This window comes from Bombus affinis, unplaced genomic scaffold (assembly GCF_024516045.1).
Source record: "Bombus affinis isolate iyBomAffi1 unplaced genomic scaffold, iyBomAffi1.2 ctg00000183.1, whole genome shotgun sequence".
NCBI classification, from domain to species: Eukaryota; Metazoa; Arthropoda; class Insecta; order Hymenoptera; family Apidae; genus Bombus; species Bombus affinis.
This window is the reverse complement of record NW_026108893.1, coordinates 213,288-220,113: the sequence shown is the minus strand read 5'-3', so window position 1 is coordinate 220,113 and position 6,826 is coordinate 213,288. Positions and strand designations below refer to the sequence as shown.

Below are 6,826 nucleotides of genomic sequence, written 5' to 3'. Positions count from 1 at the left end.
GAAACAGTCTAAGGACTGTTTCAATCAGATATTTCTTGTTAGATTATGTAGCGTTGATCGGAGTTTAGGCCACTGGTCAACAATCTCCACGTTTCGGCTAACCTGCTATGCGCAGGAATACTAGCACGGGAGAGGATTGTTTGGAATAAACAATTATATTATAAATAATTATTACAGGCGGAATTAATGACGAATTATACTAATCATTGATATTATTTATTATTTTAATTATTAGTTATTAATAATAATTAAAGTTAACTCACCTGACGTTGGTCTCCGCTGATGAACGGGCAGGCCGCTGGGGTGATTCCGGTTTTACAAAGATCGACACTTCTATAATTTTTCGTTTTAATCTTTATTTAATTTGAACAGTGTAAACAACAGTGTGTCCGGACGTGTTTAACAATTCGAAATTCTAACACAAAAACTTGAGCCAACTATTGTTTTGATTCTAACTGACTAATAACAATTATTTTATAATTCGAACTGACTAATAACATTTATATCTCGTAATTCTTAAACTCAAACTGGAACGAACAATTATTCTCTAATCCTAACTTAAATTCTAATTAAATCAACTGAACGAATTCTCTTAAATCAACTCAACTTAAATCAGACTCACTCAAATTCAATTGAACGACTAACAATTACTCTCCTTATTTTCGCTAAATTCTCCTGAACCAACTAATCACAATTGCTCTATCCTATTTCTTTATTCTAACTGAATTACTCTTCTTTAATTTCGTTAAATTCTCCCGAACGCTAACAATTTCTCTGACTATATTCTAACTGAACCAACTAATGGCAGTTACTCTCTTTTCACAATCACTCTGATTGTTCTAACTGAACCACTAACAATTAATCGCTATCGCTAACGCTAACAATTAATCTGACTCTTCTTTATTTTTCGCTAAATTCTCCCGAACGCTAACAATTTCTCTGACTATATTCTAACTGAACCAACTAATGGCAGTTACTCTCTTTTCACAATTACTCTGATTGTTCTAACTGAACCACTAACAATTAATCGCTAACGCTAACGCTAACAATTAATCTGACTCTTCTTTATTTTTCGCTAAATTCTCCCGAACGCTAACAATTACTCTCTTCTATTCCTTTATTCAACTGACCCGCTAACAATTACTCTGATTTGAATTGTGTCGCTACGCTTTTTATAATGACATCCCCAATGGGATGACAGTCACGTGACAGTTCGTTCCAGTGGGAATCGCAATGCTGCAGGTTTTTAGAGTTTCCATGAGAGAACGTGGATTTTGATGATTACAGGTTATGTTGAGTGATGGACACAAAAGCGTCCGCGCCTGTGCGAACTGTATGAGTATGTGTTTTTAGTATTCTATCTCGTTTCGCATGTTGTTTGTTTCCTTAAACTTGTGAATTTGTTTTAGCGCAAGAGGAAGAAGATATGTGAATGGTACGAGATGACGTGATCGACGTGCGTGTGTGAATATGTGCGAGGGATGATGCTGAAGTGGCGGTTTTCCATCCAAATAGGCACAGTGGCACCTTCGTTGGCGTCGTGTCCTGATGATCTTTTGACAATTTGGTTTTATTTGACAATATGAGATATATTTTGCTCCTTGTAGATTTATATGTCCATATTTGCTATATATTAAATCGTGTATATTTTATATTACCTTCTTGTTATTAGGTTATTAGTTGTGTAACTCCAGTTTCTGATCTATGGAAAGTGGTGAAACGTCTTCACGAAATACAATTTCATTCGTTTTCCTCCCTTGCATTGGCACGCTGTGAGTGGTGTCGACTTCCAGATGAGGTTTGTGCATCTTGATTATTATGCATTTAATGATAGATACTTTGTCAGAGGTTCCCATGCGGATTGTCTCGGTGTGTATCTTGTTATGATTTCTTTTATTTAGTTCATCCTGCTTCTTTCGTGTTTTATTCACTGCATATGATATTTCAGTGCAAGAAGAAGAAGAATTGTAAAGAATCCGTAAGTGGCCCTAGAAGACGCAGTCATCGTGTGAGGTGTTGTCGGCAGGAACGAAGAGTCGAAGTTGTTGAAGAAGTCGTGTGACATTTGTATTGTTTCCGGTTATATACAACGCTATTTCACATATCTATGTATATATATATATTATTATATTATTATATATTATTATACTAAATCTTCAGTTGGTTTAGTTGAATGTTCAGTAATGTAATTTTTACAAGGTGGTTTTGTATATTAGATGAGTAGTTGTTCGATATAATAATATCTGTATATATATATATACATTTCACAATGTAATTTTCCATTATGTAAAATATATATATGCATATGTATATGTGCGCGTATTGTTATTCTCATTGTTTCTCGGATCGTTAATTGGTTGAATATTCCATAATGTGGATTTCGTATATAATTCTCTAGGTTTGTAGAAATGTAAATCTATATATTTATTTCTTTGCGTTTTAATGGTTTAATAACGTATACATACATATATATATATATATATATTATGAATTTTTCCCAAAGATACGCGTACGCATGTGTATATCAATATATGTGTGTGTCGCAGAGTAATCTTGTATACAATTTTCACTTTTATTAGAATGCTGGTGTAGTGTAGTATATTTTATTTCTTTTATATTTTATTAGATTACCAATTATTCAGATTCACGAAGTAGGTCACACACACAGATATGCATACACGTGTGTGTATATACATGTGTTTTCGCAGAGAAATCTCATACATTTGAATCGCGGCTTGTTTTATTTATTGGTTCATTTAATTATTTCATTTTATTTGTATTTTATATGTCATTGCTGATTGGTTGTAGTGTTTCTTCTTATTGATTCATTTATTTCATTTTGATTGTCTGTCGTATAATTCTTTTTATTTTGATTGGTTAGTTATTAGTTAATTTATTATTATTGGTCGTGTTTAATTATTCATAAGTTATTGGTTCGTGGCGTCACGTGCGGAACCCCGGACGTGACACCCCCGCCCTTGGTGTTCAAATTTCCGAAGAAAATTTGACTGATCGTAGCAGATGTAGTTGCGATTGTTTGTTGGTCCATCCTAACGGGCAACAGCGCGAACTACAATTCCTTACATCAAAAGATTTCTTTGGGGTTATTGTGTCGTGTTAAGATTGACATTTATGCATTGCAGACAAAATATCGCGGGTTGGAGTTTTGTTATTTGTATTTCACACAATCTACAACGCGCTCTTTGGATTTGTGTGCATAAAAACGTGTTGGAGGGTCTTCGTATGGGTCGCGATAGCCTAAGTCTAGATTATCGTACCCGTCTTTTTATTATTTTTTATTAGAAATATAATTTATTTGTAAGGTATTAAAGTTACTACATACATGCGTTGATTGGTGGTGGATGTCCCTAATATGTGGTGACTTTTGCCAATATCGAATTAATTATCTATCTGTTAATTATTTTTAACTTTATTTTAGTAGGTGACGTGTAATTCAAATAAAATTAATATTATTTATGTATATGTGTTTCATTGCGCGTGCGTAAGGACTATTCCCTATTCGTGACAATCTAAGATGGCTGTTCATGAATGTCTCTAGTATATGGTGAATTTTATTCATGCGGTTTTGTTATTTATTTGTTAATTATTTGTGACTTTATTTTAGCAGTTCACGTATAATTGAAGTGGGAATAATATTATTCTGTATTTATTTTAGTATGTATAATTATTGCATGTAGTTCATTGCGCATGCGTGAGAACTGCTTCACGCTCGCGACGGATTTCCAAAATGGATGTTTGTGTACGTCTTAAATAAGAGTGTGGTGTTTCGTAAATTTGTTTGATATTGTAATAATTGTTTTGTTACTTAGTTTCAACTCCGTTCTAGTGAAGTGTCAACGTCTAGTTATGTGTTCGTCGTAATGTGTATGTTTAATTTAACATTGTTTTGTATTTGTTGTAATATGTGTATATATACTGTGTGTTATTTTAATGTAATAGCGTGTGGATTATATCGTTGTCGAAAATATTAATTACTAATAGAATCGTTTCACTGTTTAATTATAAGGTAGTTTATATTTATGTAGCTTTTGTTTAATTGGTTTAATCTAATGCGTGCATAGTGTCACCAGTCACCACTGTGTAGTATAACCTTATTTCTTTATACGTAATTTAATATAGTAATGCTGTAATAGCTTAACACAATATGATAATTCCTAATTTTAATCATGTTTGATTATTAATGCTCGGCTAATCTATCTTGATTAATTTCTAGCCTATTTCTATTTTATTAGCTATTTCTATATCTTCCCTATTAATCTGTTGTTACTTAGTAATTATGTGATTTACTATTAGTGATTTATTATTATTTCATATTTGTATAGTATAATTTTTTGAGCTAATCTATGTATTATTGGTTAAAACTTGTTTATTGAATTATTACCATTTGTAGTTTCTCAAATCCTATTCCTTCGATGCTGCGTTACCGTGTGTAAGGCATCATCCGGTTTTCATTATATTCAAAATACTTACTACAGATACCTTTATTCATCCTATATTTGTGAGTATAAACATATCATTTAGTTAATTAATTCAATATGCACGTAGTGCATTGTGTGAGCGACCGCTATTGTGCATTACAAATCTGTTTCTATATGTGAGGTATAATAATAATCCTGTAATGTAAGTCGAGACTAATTCATGTATTATAGATTAGAACTTGCACACTATATTATTAATGTTCATAGTTACTTCGTCTTTATTCTCCAAGTCTACACGCTACGTCGCTCACGCAAGACACCTACCCGACGTAATTGGCAATCTTGTTGTAAGTTTTAATAGTATTATTTCTTTTCATATATGTCAAGGCAATTGAGGCCAGTTCTTGCATTCGTTTCAGCTGGCAGTCGTATTCTATGTTCTACGGAGTGGATCCATAATTTATCTCTGCGGAATTCCTGCATGTACATTTCCTTCTACAATGATTAGTTGTGGACTAGGTACTTTTTACTTTCACTGCCTTTAATTATGTTATTGAATTAACACGTTTTATAGAACGCAAATAGTAATCTTTCTTTTGTTTTTAGGTTTCCACTATCTGCACTATTCGACAAGCAGTGTCGCACTTACTTTGGTTTAACCACGATATTGTTATAATCGTTTAGTACTATTATATTTTGTATTAAGGTAATTGAGGTTAATTCTTCCATTTGTTTCAGATGGCTGTCATATGTTATGTTTTACGAATATGGGCTTATGGCATGTCTTTGCATATACACTTCCTTTTACAATAGTTAATTGTTCACAAGGTACTTTTCACTTTCACCGTTTTAATCACTTTATTGAATTAATACATTTTATATTTGAGTAATGTTTAGAAAGTACATAGTAATTTCCTTTTCTTTTTAGGTTTCCATTATCCGCATTATTCGACGAGCAGCACTACACTACATACTACTGTACTGTGTTACCTTCTGAAAACGTTTCGTTTATTGTTTATTTCGGTTATGCGCTAATTTTAACTTATTTAAGTGCACTGTTCGCGGAATCCCTTTCACTTCAATCATGACGTTTTGGTTTTCTAAAATTTCTAACACTCTATGCGGTCCCGAATATTGGTCGGAAAACTTTCCTCTTCTGGGTTCCTTTAATAGATATACTAGATCTCCTATTTTGAAATTTTGCGGGTTGATTCGTCTGTCATAGTATTCTTTTGACTTTAATTTGGATTTTATCAGATTTTCTCTTGCCATTTGTTGAACGGTGACGATTTTATCGAACAGGTCTCTGAGATACTCTGCATATGTTGGTTCCATATTCTCCTCGGTTATCATCTCGCCAGTAGGTTCTCTGGCTAAGTGCCCAAAGACTAGTTCGTGTGGGGAGAATTTTGTTCCTTCGTGTACGGAGGTATTGTAGGAGAACATGGCTAATTCCACCCATTCGTCCCAGTTTCTGGAATTTTCGATGTACAGGTTGAGGTATTCAGTTAATACGTGGTGAGATCTTTCGATGGAGCCGTTGCTTTATGGATGGTATGCTGACGTGGTATATCTTTTTATGCGAAATCTTTTTGCTACTTTTTTCATCAGCGAGGATGTAAAATTTGCTCCCCGATCAGTAAGGATAGCCCTCGGTGAACCGAATCGGCAAATGAATTGTTTTACGAAAACGTCAGCTATCTCGGCCGAAGAGATTCCTGCCATCGGTATCCCGATTGAATATTTTGTCAGTAAGTCTTGGATGGTTAATATGTATTTATTTCCCTTTTGTGTCTGTGGTAATGGACCGACGATATCCATACTAATTTTATCGAACGCTTTACCTGGTGTGTCTGTGAGCACCATGGGTTGCCTTGTTTTTATTCTGGTTAACTTTTTCAATTGGCATTCTTTGCATGTTCTCACGTATTCCTGGATTTCTTTCTTCATGGTTTTCCAATAGTAGTATTGTCGTACTCTTTGGTAAGTTTTTGTTACTCCCTTATGTCCTGCTACAGGTGATTCGTGCTTTTCTCGTATTATGTTGCTTCGCGCTTCCACCGGTGGGATAATTATTTCCCCGGTACAGATGGTAATAGCTATGGTTTCTCCCATGAATACTTCTTTCAGTTTCCTGATTGTATATCGCCAAGGTATTTCTTCCAGGTTTGTTTTGCTGATGCTAAAGGACGTTAATTGGTTTTCTTTTACCACATCCAGTAAAGATTTCAATGAGTTCGATATATTTTCTGGCGTTATTGGAGAGTTTCCTTCTTCCTTTACGGGTAGGGACACGATGTATTTTCCGGAATCTTGATTCAATATTACTCTTCCCAACATTAAATCTCTATAATACGGCAGTTTTCCTGCTTCCTTCATTTCTAAGG

At 34.0% G+C, this 6,826-nt stretch overlaps 1 long non-coding RNA gene across 4 annotated transcripts; it reads left to right on the top strand.

The window, feature by feature from the left end:
* The first annotated feature begins 1,883 nt into the window (after positions 1-1,883).
* Positions 1,884-5,994, top strand: LOC126927651 (uncharacterized). Of its 4 annotated transcripts, none has more exons than XR_007715735.1 (5): positions 1,884-2,109; positions 4,707-4,786; positions 4,859-4,958; positions 5,046-5,117; positions 5,178-5,994. It is a non-coding gene; the product is annotated as an uncharacterized LOC126927651 (long non-coding RNA). The 4 variants fall into 4 exon arrangements; XR_007715733.1 differs by lacking the exon at positions 1,884-2,109 and adding an exon at positions 3,693-3,760; XR_007715732.1 differs by lacking the exon at positions 1,884-2,109 and adding an exon at positions 3,876-4,027.
* The last annotated feature ends 832 nt before the right edge of the window (positions 5,995-6,826 follow it).